Source organism: Octodon degus, unplaced genomic scaffold (assembly GCF_000260255.1).
Source record: "Octodon degus isolate 3935 unplaced genomic scaffold, OctDeg1.0 scaffold00002, whole genome shotgun sequence".
Lineage (NCBI taxonomy): Eukaryota > Metazoa > Chordata > Mammalia > Rodentia > Octodontidae > Octodon > Octodon degus.
The window spans coordinates 31,015,828-31,027,559 of record NW_004524578.1 but is presented as its reverse complement, the minus strand read 5'-3'; the positions used below and the strand labels follow the sequence as shown (position 1 = coordinate 31,027,559).

General features: G+C 41.1%; 1 pseudogene; it reads left to right on the top strand.

Moving 5' to 3' along the window:
* Positions 1-4,657: 4,657 nt before the first annotated feature.
* Positions 4,658-10,302, top strand: LOC105741744 (annotated as a pseudogene).
* The last annotated feature ends 1,430 nt before the right edge of the window (positions 10,303-11,732 follow it).

Here is an 11,732-nt window from a genome sequence, read left to right as displayed (position 1 = left end):
CCTGGCCCTCCCTCCAGGTTTTGAAACTGCATGAAAACTGTATCTTTCCCTGAAGAACTTACTCTGGTTTAAATGTCCTGAGTAGTGCTGCCCAGTTAAAGGCAGAGTTAGTATTCAGAGCACCACTGGTGCTCTTTGCAGTAGGAAAATACCAAGGCCAAGGCTTTCAGTGTGTTCATGTTTCCTAACCTGGGATGTGCCTCACTGTCCTCCTGCCTCCTGTATCTCATCCTCTTCTCAGTGAACAGGTTCCTTGTCACCCATCTCTGAGGACCCTTTCCTGATTAGTCCAACAAACCCTCTCCTGGAGCTGATTCACTTTACTCTCTGAGTCTGTCTTTAATGAAATGCCTACCTAATTTCATCTTGGCACTGGGATTTATATATCCTTTGGCTATTTAACACTGAACTTTTCTCTTCATCTAGACGGCAGATTTCAGGTCGGCAGGGAGCTGGTGTTTTCTACAGCTCCCCAACACAGCCAGCATTCCACATGTGGGCAGAGCCCACAGTAAAAATAGTAATTTTATACTTTTCATTTGTTCCCATAGTAGCCAGATTTACCACCCTTCATTAATATCTAATTTTCTCGCAGTCAATCACTCTTTCTTTTCATCGTAGGCTTGATGAGGCTTTAAAGGTTGAACCTGTGCTATTTTTAGGAAGATTTTTATTTTTCTCTTCTTTTACATGTTGAAATGAGCTCTACTTTCCTTTTCGTTGGCTTCTGGATTCCTTTCTAAGGTCTCAAGGATCTGGCCTCAATCTTTCATCCAAGGTTGTCAAAGGTGGATAATACATTAGTCTCCCAATAATGAGACCTTTTCTTTAAAAATGAATGTCATAAGCGCTTGATCTCTCTCCATACTCCTGGGTCTCGTCATTGTACAGATATCAAGAATTCCCCCAAACTGAACATATCTGCCACACAAATCAATCTCCATTTGATCTATTGTCTGTCATTAAATTCAAGGTCCCGCATTCCATTGAACTAAATGATATAAAACATTTTGAAAACATTCTTGGATTTAAAGCACTCCATCTCTCCCTTCTGGTTTAGCCTTGTTCAGCAGATTGGCTCCTAATGGAGGGCGCTATTTCTGGGCTAGTTTGGGACCTATTTAAAATGGACAGAGGCATCTCCAAGACAGCTTTGTCAGAGGCCAAGAACATTTTTTGGGCAGAGATTCTGAGATTATTACCACATAAACAAATAGAGTTCACTTCAGCTTCCCCAGTGTTTCTGGACTGACAGCAGTGCTAAGAGGAAGGCGAAAGAAAACAAGGCCACCTCGTGCAGCTGGGAGGCCAGAGAGAAGCTGAAAATGTTTGGCTCTGGCTTCTACACTGATGGTGAGGCTGTGAGCAGGTGTCAGCCGTGAACAAATGTCTGAAAAACCTCTCGGCTGGACATTTTGCCCTTGGACACAGAAGCTGAAAGACGTAGGGACAGAAGAGCATCTTCTTTGGATTCTTCTGGTTTAGTGAGGAGTTATCATGCTTGGTAAAACTTGTCTGTGTCTGAGTCTTCTGTGGAAGAGTCTCCCGGGGTGAAGCCCAGGCTTTACCCTGCATCCTTTTTGTAGTGGCCTCAAGGCTATTATAGGTTGAATCTGGCATGTCCCCATAAGGCTTCCATGCTTAATGCCTGGCTCCCAGTTGGTGTTGCTCCTGGGACATCTCCCTCTTCTCTCCCTTCTCCCTGACAGGCTTTCCTTCACCATGCTCCCCCCACCCCATGTTTCTGTCTTGTTACAGCTTAAAAGCCACAGAGCCAGCCAGAATAGACTAAACCCCCTGAATTCATGAGTCAAAAAACCAAACCTTCCCCCTTTTAAATTGTCTCATGTATTTTGCCACAGCAGCAGAAAGCTAACACAAAATGATTCTTACATACAGTCAGAACAGAGAACCATTGATTATTTATAGTAAGAATTTGGAGTTTCTTTTTGAAAACTTCACTAAGTTTCTTCTTTCACTTCTGTGGAAGAACTTTCTTTTGCAAGTTGTGGCTATTTATAAATTATACGCTTCTTCATTATGTCCCAAACTCCTATCCTGCTTATCCCTTTCAAAACAGAGATATGAAACTTACTGTATATCCTTCTAAAATATTTAAGCAATTAGACCATTTATTAGGGTATGCTCACTTGGATAGATTACAATCCCTAGCAGATTAGTAAAGCACAGATCAGGGTGTGTCTGTACATGAATGACACACAGGCCAGTCAACTGAGGAGGATAGACTCACTCCAGATGTGAGTGGCACAAACCAATAGGATTATAGCATGGACAGACTGAAAAGGGAAAGGGAAGGGAAAGGGAAAGGCAGTGTCTGAGGTCTGGAAGAGCGCCTGAGCAGGTCCAGTGTTTGTTGCCATCACCTTTGTACCCTGGTTTTCAGGAATGCGGTTTCTTCATCCTTCCAACACAGAACTTGTACAGACACCCCTCCACTGCATTTCCAAGCCATCAACCTTGGACTGCTGCCGCATCCTGGATGCCCATTGTTCTGCAACATATATCTTCTTGGTTAATCAGCTGTTGGATTTTCCAACCTCTCATCCTGCATGCAGTCAGTGTGGATGGACTCTCTCATACCTGGTCCTATAAGCCTAATTAATAGAAACCCTCACATAATTTTCAGTATATTTTCTATTGATTCTGTTCCTCTGGAGAACCCTAACTAATACAAGCAATATTAAATACACAGATAAATAAGTGACAGTCTGCTTTTTCTGCTCATAGCTTCCAATGCCACTCTGGTCTTCAGAACTAACAGTAGTTAATAGGCTGTGTATGTTATTCTAGGACATTTTCCTTATGCTATAAGAATACACATGGGGTTACTTTTTGTTATATACTTCTCTCACTTTATCCTCATTCAGCAATCATATCATTGTTGAAAATATGATCATCAAGTAGTATTTAGGAGCTCAGCTTTAGCAGACCTAAATATGGGTCTTTCTTAAAAGCACAGTGTTTTCAAAAGGTTTTTGTTTCCTATGCTGCATTTTGGAATGCATGTTTTTCATAAAATGAGTTATAGACATACTGTAAGTGGTAGGAACAGCATCACAAGGAAAAGGTAAAAAATGGAAAAGGAATGTTTAAAGAGTATTTATCGTGTGTGAAAATGCTTCTTAAGAACTTTCCATTATTTCATTTACTCCCTGCAACATTTTTGTTAGGATGGTTGTTATTCCAACTTGCACAAGCTGAGAAATTAATGTTCAAAGTGATCAAACAACTAGCCCAGCATCACACAGGTTGTAAATGTCAGAGCTGAGAGTTGGATCCATGTATGTTTCATTCCTCCCCATATACAATTTCCAAGCCCCTGGAAGGCTATTTAGTAGGAAATTTAATACAGAGAAACTTCCTCAATCTTGGGTGATAGCAAGAGGTTTGCCTCCTCTTGTAATCATAGAGGAAAAGACCCAGAACTAAAGGGCCAGACTCTAGATCCACTGTACCCACTCATATCCTAATCAAAGGCTATGGTGCACGAGAGGACTGATTTATTGAACTCTGCTTTCCAGCTGTTCTCTTGGTTCCCAAGGCTAGTCAGTATAAATACCTTGCCAAAAATTCTGTTCTTCTGTTTTGATTCACTATCCAGACTTCTTCATGTTGGTTTGTGTCTTTCAGGATTGACCTTTCGGGCTCCACCAACTAGGTGTCTTTTCCTTCGGCTACTGATTGGGTTTGTCCCATGGGAAGTATGAGTGCGAGTCACTAATTCTATCAAGTGGCTTAGATTACACAGAATGCACCATGGGCCAGGTAATTATGAAGTCCTAGAGAGCATGAACAGAGAAAAGGACAAACTACCAGGCTTGAGTATTTAACTCTCAGTGTAGATAGAAAAGCAAATAGTCTCTTTGGAAGCACTTGAAAACTCTTTTACTTACCGTACTTTCAGAGCAAATGTATCCAGCCCAGGGCAGCTTTTTAAAAAATATCTCATCTCCTAGGGCACATAAGATGTAAGGTGAAACACACATGCTAACAGTAAGAAACTCCTGGGGCACAAGCCACGTCTGGGACAACAATTCTGCCCCTGGATATCTTTGCCCACCCCTAGGAAGAGAATTATAGTACAGAGCCCTAATATTGTGAAGCACAACCATGATTTTTTTCCTGAAAATAGTTATTATTCCTTTAAACTAGTTTTGCCTTGCTATTGGGAGCTAGTGGAAACTAAATGTCTAGCCATGCTGATGTTCTGTGGCTATAATAAGAGTTGGTCATGTTGTCTCACCTTTGTGAAGTCTAGAAATCAGAAATAAGATATCAGTCAGGCCACACTCTCTCTGAAGACTTCATAGAAGTCTCTCTTGCCTCTTTGAGCTGTGTTGTTCTAGGTCTTCCTTGATTTATGACTGTATAATCCCAACCAGTGCTCAATCTTCCCATGGCCTTCTCTTACCTCCCCTGAGTATTGTTTGTTATGTTTCTGATGAACACAAGGATTATTGGATTTGTAATTCAGGTGATCATGCCTCAGAATCCTTAACTCAATGATTTCTTCAAAAAAATACTTTTTCTGGTTGCGCTGTGGTGTAGAGACGGGATTGTAAATGACAGAGCGAGTAAAGTTTTTGCTACCTAGTGGCCACTGCTGTCTGGAGACCCGGAAGAAGCCACCATCACTATGTCTGATCAGGAGGCAAAACCATCAACTGAGGACTTAGGGGAGAAGAAGGAAGGTGAATACGTTAAGCTCAAAGTCATTGGACACCAGTGATATTCACTTTACAGTGAAAATGACAACACATCTCAAGAAACTCAATTTATCATACTGTTAAGGACAGAGAGTTCCAGTGAATTCACTCAGGTTTCTCTTTGAAGGTCAGAGAATTGTTGATAATCATACTTCAAAAGATTTGGGAATGGAGGAATAAGACATGATTGAACTTTGTCAGGAACAAATGGGTGGGTCATTGAACAGTTTAGATATTCTTTTTATTCTTTTTCTTTTACCTGAATCCTTTTTTATTTTTAGGGTTAGCCAGATAGGTCAGCAGATGATTGCACCTGTTTAGGCAGAACACAGAAGCTGGGGTTCAATCCTCAGTGTGCCATGCCAGCCCTACCTTGGGGTGCCCTGAGACAGTGATTGAGACTGGGCTTGGTAGCGTGTGCCTGTAACCCCGGCACTTGGGAGGCTGAACACAGGAGGATCACTATGAGTCTGATCCATGTAGTGAGACTCTGAACACCCTGTAGACCCTGTACCAAATACATAAAAAAGTCATGAACTTTTTATTTTTAAAAAATAGTTCTTTTGAAATGTGGTTTTCAAAATGAAAATGAAAACTGTCATCTCTTTAAAACATCTAGTAATTTGAATTCTACGCTCATCATTCATGGTTTTCGTCATGCTGATTTTTGGTGATCAAACCTCAGTTTTCTTCACATTGTCTTCTGCTTCTTAAAAATTACATGTGTGCACAGAGAGACCACAGATTTCAGGACTGTGCATTTTCAGCTTGTGATCAGAAGGTTGACCTATGCAATTGTTCCTGTGGCTTTTCAGATGGCCCTGAAGTTCGAGCTTGTGATTGCTTCACTCCTGGGCTATAACTTTCAGTGGGAGCTGAGAGTTTTTCAGAGAACAGAACTGTGGAAAAATAACCTTTAACTTGAAACTTAAAATCTGAATGTCTGGACCAAAAAGAAGAGGAAGATGAGCTTTAGAGTCCAGATGATAGACATGGTGAGAGTTTGATCAACTCCAAGGGTGGCTTCACTGAAGGAAAAGTAGTGTTAATATTTAAAAAAAGTCTTATTAGAAGATCCAGGAAAAGTTAATTTTCATTAAAAATTAATAAAGTTACTCATGCAGATGTATGTATAGCAGAAAAAAAATACTTTTTCCAAATGAGATCACATCCACAGGTTCCAAATGACAGACCCTTCCACCCATTACATAGACTGAAAAAAAATCAAATGGTCATCTAACCAGACATGCCAATAATCAACTGGCTGTTGTCACACCCATCATTCATAGAATTGGAATTGTGCAACAGTTCTCTATCAAGTGGGAATGGGTCTAGCAAAAGTAAGTGGGGCATTCCTGCAGCATGCACAGTTGGTATGCTGCCTCCTCTACCTGAATTCAGTTCTGTAGCCTTATATGGGGATTCTTATAACCACTTGACTGGGAAGAAGCACCCTGTGCCTGATTTGTGTGCAGTCTTATATCCAGGTACGAGGCAGAAGTAGCTAGCCCCGGTACCAGAGTCACAGATAGAGTAGGCTTCAAAGACCAGAGTGAACGGAAATTATTCCAGTTAGAAACATTTGCTTGTTTATTTAGGCTACCTGAAGAAGGGTTCATATTTGAATCTACATAGACATCAGCTAAAATCATCAGCAGTTTGTCAAGGGCTCTAAAAGAATATGACATGAAGATTAGTGATGAGGAGAAGTATGTGAGGAACGATTTCTTGTAATAAGCACGGAAGAGTCTTTTACCTTATGAATTCCTATGCATTTCATTCTGAGAGGCTCTTGAAAATAAAGCAGATGAGATGAAATTATCCTGTGGCTGTCAATCAGTTTCTTAGCCAGACTAGTACTGATTCAATGGGCTTCTTATATGGAATTTGTTCATTGGGAAGGAAAAATTGAGAGGAGGAAAAGGACAAATGAAAGAAGGGAAAATATATTTCGGTATATATGAAGAATAGTTTGGATAATTGTGCTGTCAATTTCTTCTGATCTTTTGAAAGGAGCAGTTAATGCCTTCTTTTCCCCCCTTTTTATTCTTATTTTGTTTTTCTTCCATTGAATTTCTTTTGTTTTTTCTTTTTCATGTATTTGGTACAGGGTCTTACTGTGCAACTTGGACTCATGGTAATCCTCCTATTTTCAGACTCCCCAGGGCTGGGATTACAGTCATGCACCACCATGCCTGGTCTCCAGGGCCAGCTCAGCATGCCCGGGGGGAGGGCCAGTGCATCATGTGGTGCCAGGGATTGAGCCTCTGTCTCTGCGGTTGCCCAAGCAGACACTTAGTCCACTGAGTTATCTCACCAGCCTTTCCTTTGAATTTCTTACAACATTTTTGTTATTGTTTTGCTTTGTTTTTTTCTTTAAACAAATCTTGCATGTTTATATCTGATAACCTGAACAACTAATTTGAAGATCACATCTTATAATACAGTAACCATTGTTGAATTCCTATTACTTTGCTGAAATTTTGTACCTTTTAAAAAATGTATCAGTTATTTAATTAGGTTCTTAGTAAGAAATTTAGAACACTAATTTATGAGGATAGATTCCATCTGTTAGAGCAAAAACAGTTTACTGGTAGTCCCAGAGCTGAGGAAAAGCTTTGATTTTTGCTAAAGTCTGTGAGTCCACTCTTTCTGATTCACCTTGCACTGCTCTGAAATCTGGTATCTCTCTTTCTCGGTGTTGAAGATCTCGCCCTTCTGGTGTCTGGGTTTCCACAGTTTCTTCTTCTTGAAGCAAGCATCAGTGAGGTGTTTGGGGATTTTCACTTTGCTGATGTCAATTTTTGTTGAGGTGGCAATGACAAATTTCTAGTGTGTTCTTCATAGAGGAACACAATTAAGGCTAAGAGGCCCAGTCACAAGTAGCAAGCCATTGGCCAACTGCTTCAGGAAGACCACTCTCTTGCCTCTGTGATGCCTGGTGAGGATGAACAATATGGTGCTGGGAGTGATGCTATCTCGAAATTTCCTCCCATGCTGACTGAAGGCCTTCTTGCCATGGCTCAAGAGCTTTCGGGGCACATCGTCAGTAGGGTAGTGTCTAGGCAGTTTTCAAAGCTTAACCACCCGGGTACCACCATTCTTGTCACCAGTGACTGGTTTTGTGATGGTAGCAAGAACTTTCTCCTTCTTTTTCTTCTCAACCTTTGATTTAGTAGGTGTGTACTTTCTCTTGTACAAAGCCTTTCTGGAATACATAGCAGATTGGGAGTATCTACCAATTCCTCTAGCCAGGACAGAATTTTGGCTGCAGTGGGGCTATCCCTACTGCAGTTGAGTTTTTCTTGCCTTCTTCATCTTACCCTTTTTACCAGTACCACTGGCAGAATCCTTCTTGACTTTGGGTTTCTTCCCTTTAGTGTCTGGATTCTCAGTTTTTTCACCTGCCATCTTGCAAGATGGGAAAGAGAGCTAAGTTTCTGACTTCCAGTCTCTGTACCATTTTTAATGCTATTTTTTCTATTATTATTTTGTATCCTTTAAAAAATAAATCACCATGATAGCAGAACTGGAGGCTTATCAGTGCAATTGCCATATCAGGACTGATCTGGATACTGATCATGTTCAACACCCAATCTGTCAACAGCAGCACCCAGTGTTGAGATTTGATCCAGTTTACTCTCTAGCAGAACAATCTGCTCCTACTTTATTGTATCCTTTCCAACATGAAGGAAGCACCCATGTCCCCTTATAGGAAGGGCACTCTAAACAAGTATTTTCTTTCCTACCCTCAAGTCTTCTGCCCACACCATAATTCCTAAACTTCCTGTTACTCACATCAGCTTACCAAATGTCCACTAAAGAATGACAGTCCCTTCACTAATTTCACTAACCCATCATTCATGTAATTGTGTAATCAAGTTCAGTTGCAATTTTAGGAATACCATGAACACTGAGGTTAGTATATATGCCTCCAAGGGAAGGAGAATTATGGTGCTGTCTCTCTAGCAGCTTGAGTTCATGGACCTGAGAATCAAGATGTGGAGGTGGAGAAAGTCTTTATTATTATATATAATAATGCCCTTCAAGAATGTTTGTTTCCTGTCTGTACCACTTTGGAACTGTGGTTTTGGACCTTGTGGTGCAATTTAATACAAGATCGCTCTGAGGTGAACCTCAGTTCCATTAAATTGGAAATAGAGATTAACTGGCTCTTCCAAAAGCACAGATGTGGGTATTGTATCAACCTGCATTACTGAATTTACTTATGAAGGAGAACATGGATTGCTGCTACCCATGGGGCAGACAATAAGGACTATGTCAGCATCCCAGAGAATTCCCTAGTTTTCCTCTTCTTCTTTATCTACCACAGGGCTCCGAGGAAATATTGCAGCATGCCAATAAATAAGTCAACCATAGATTCTAATTTTGTTCAAGAAAGTATGTATCATAAGGCCAGGTAAAGACTTTATCCAGCTTGCAGAAGACAAAAACAGGAGTAGAAGCCATGGCTATTAATTCGGCCCAGTGACCAGGCATAAAATCAGGATCCAGAGAAGCTCCCATTTCTTCCTCTTGTGTTTGCCTGCTCCACAGACACCAACAACGCCTACATGCTGTGTGGGCAGGTGAGTGCCTTGACTGGCAGTGCCTCAGTCAGGCTGCTGCTGGTAGCCATGTGTGTTTCCATGTTAGGGAAACATGTTTTTCAGCCAGACAAAGGGGAAAGGTAAATGTGAGGGGCAAAAATAGCGGTGAGGCTACCAGCCCTGTAGTGAGAGGCTAATCCCTGGGAACTGTTTTCACCAGAGTCCCATGTCCAGTGACATGTATTTTTAATGGCAAATCAGAATTTTGGAAAAGAGAGAGGACAGATTGTGCATTCCCTGACTCTTTCTGCCAGAGACCCTTGCAGCATTGGCTGCTTTCCTTTTCCTAGGGTCCTGGCTCCTGTCATGCAGCTCACATTTTTTGGGTCTTGATAGTCATGATCACCTCTTCACATCTTTAATCTTTAAGTCAGAGTCTCCTCCCACCAAGCTCTGATGGTTTCCCTTAATTTTATCCTCTTTCTTTTCTTAATGTATTTAGTACAGGGCCTACATGGTCTCTCTCTATAGATCGGACTCATAGTGATACTCCTGTTTTCAGCATTCCAAGCACTGGGATTACAGGTGTGTGATACCATGCTCAGTCTCAATTGCTGTCTCAGCACCCGGCATGCTGCAAACTGAATCCCAGTCACTGTGCTCTGCCTAAGCAGGCCTTTAGTCCGCTGAGTTATTTGGCTGGCCCATTTTATCCTCTTCTAAAAAGTAGCTTCTTGAAACTGTCCTCAGTCACCACTGGAACAAAGCACCCTTTTTGTGGCAGGCTTCTGACTAGTAAGACACTCAAGACTGTGCTCTTTCACTTAGGATAGAAAGGCATCCCTCACCACCCCACATACTTGTTGATCCCTTGATCTCTGTGTATAGGTGAGGAGCACGATAAACCCAAAGACAGTTCTTTTTTGGGGTCAGTTCTGGCTACTTGCACACAACCACTATAGGAGTAAATACAAATTTCCTTCTCTTTTAGCTTTGAACATGTCTATACCCTGCCCACATACTAACTGGATGCACTGTTCCCTATTTGCATTAAAGTGAGCAGAGCCAAGTTCTCTAGACTTCTAGTTATACAAAAGAATAAGCATGCTCACATTCATCCAGCGAAAATGTATCAAAAACTTTCTGTGTTCTGGACACTGTTGTATGCTTTGAAAATATGGAACTGATCAAAACAAAGATTCTGTTATGGTGGAGTATGTGATTTTCTTGAATAAATCCTTAGAGGCTTGGGCTACATTTGGTCACTGTTTTGTGATATTGTGAAAAATGTGATAGAAACTCAATGAATAATTATTAAGTAAATAAAAGTGAAGATTGGAAAAGTTAAAATATATGTAAATCATAGTCACATAGCTTTATAGTTAGTTCAGCATGGTTTCATTCTAAAGTGTGAGTGGTTTTTGCCACTCTGGACTGTCTCTTCCCCAAACTAGAATGGAGCTTGTAAATATCCAATAACATTTTGTTAAATTCTCTTAGATCAAATGTCTGAAATAATCAGCATCCTGGTTTAATTGTACTTTTCCAGAAGTTGTTCTAGAATAGCTTTAAAAGCCCATGCCTCTTGCTTTCCTACTCTGATATCCTTATTGGGAAAAGTTCTCTTGAAAGAACCTCCCACAACTCAGTAATTTCCCAACAAATGCCAGCTTCTTTTTAACAGGATTCCTTTCCTGTAAGACTCCTTCTGGCTTCCCTTTGCCCTGTCACCTGGTCCCTTTACCCTTGTATGTGGTCCAATTTCTTTTGACCTTAGCTCAGCTCTTTCTCTTCCCCCTCGCTTACGATTGGTCTGATGCCAACAGTCATCCCTGGTCTATAGTGCTGCTGCATCATTTGCCTGGCAGTCCCGCTGACAGACAGGTTCTGCATCAACTGACCAATACTGTAAAATGGAAATTGGAAGAAACCCAGAAGAACAAGCTACAGGCTGGAAAGCAAAGTCATTTACTCCAGGTAGGTCTGAGGTAGTTGCCATTTACACTTTTCTTTCCCCCAGCTTGATGTCAAATTTTAAAATGTTCACACTGTCACCCACAGTGGTGCCTTCTCCTTGTTGGCTGGCTGTGTATAATAAAGATTCTGTAGCTTTTTGTAGTTTTGTTTTCATGAAAACTCTCTGTGACACGGGGTGGAAAGACCCAGAATGGAAAAATCTTGCTCATGGTAGAGCTGAAATCAAAGGAATGTTTCAGAGTCTGAAGTATGGCTTCCCATTCCCTGGCTTTAGACTGAGCACTCAAGCCTTGGAAATGGTAATCCGGAAAAAAGTGAGGTGTGGTGAGGAAAGGGATTTTCACTCTGTAGCAGAGAATATCCATGGTTTCTTTGCAGGTTTAGTTGTATGTGGGTGGTGTACAAACATAAGTGCTCATAAATTGTCTACTCTGATATTGAATTCGGTCCTTTGCATATGTATAAGCGGGAGCTGAGC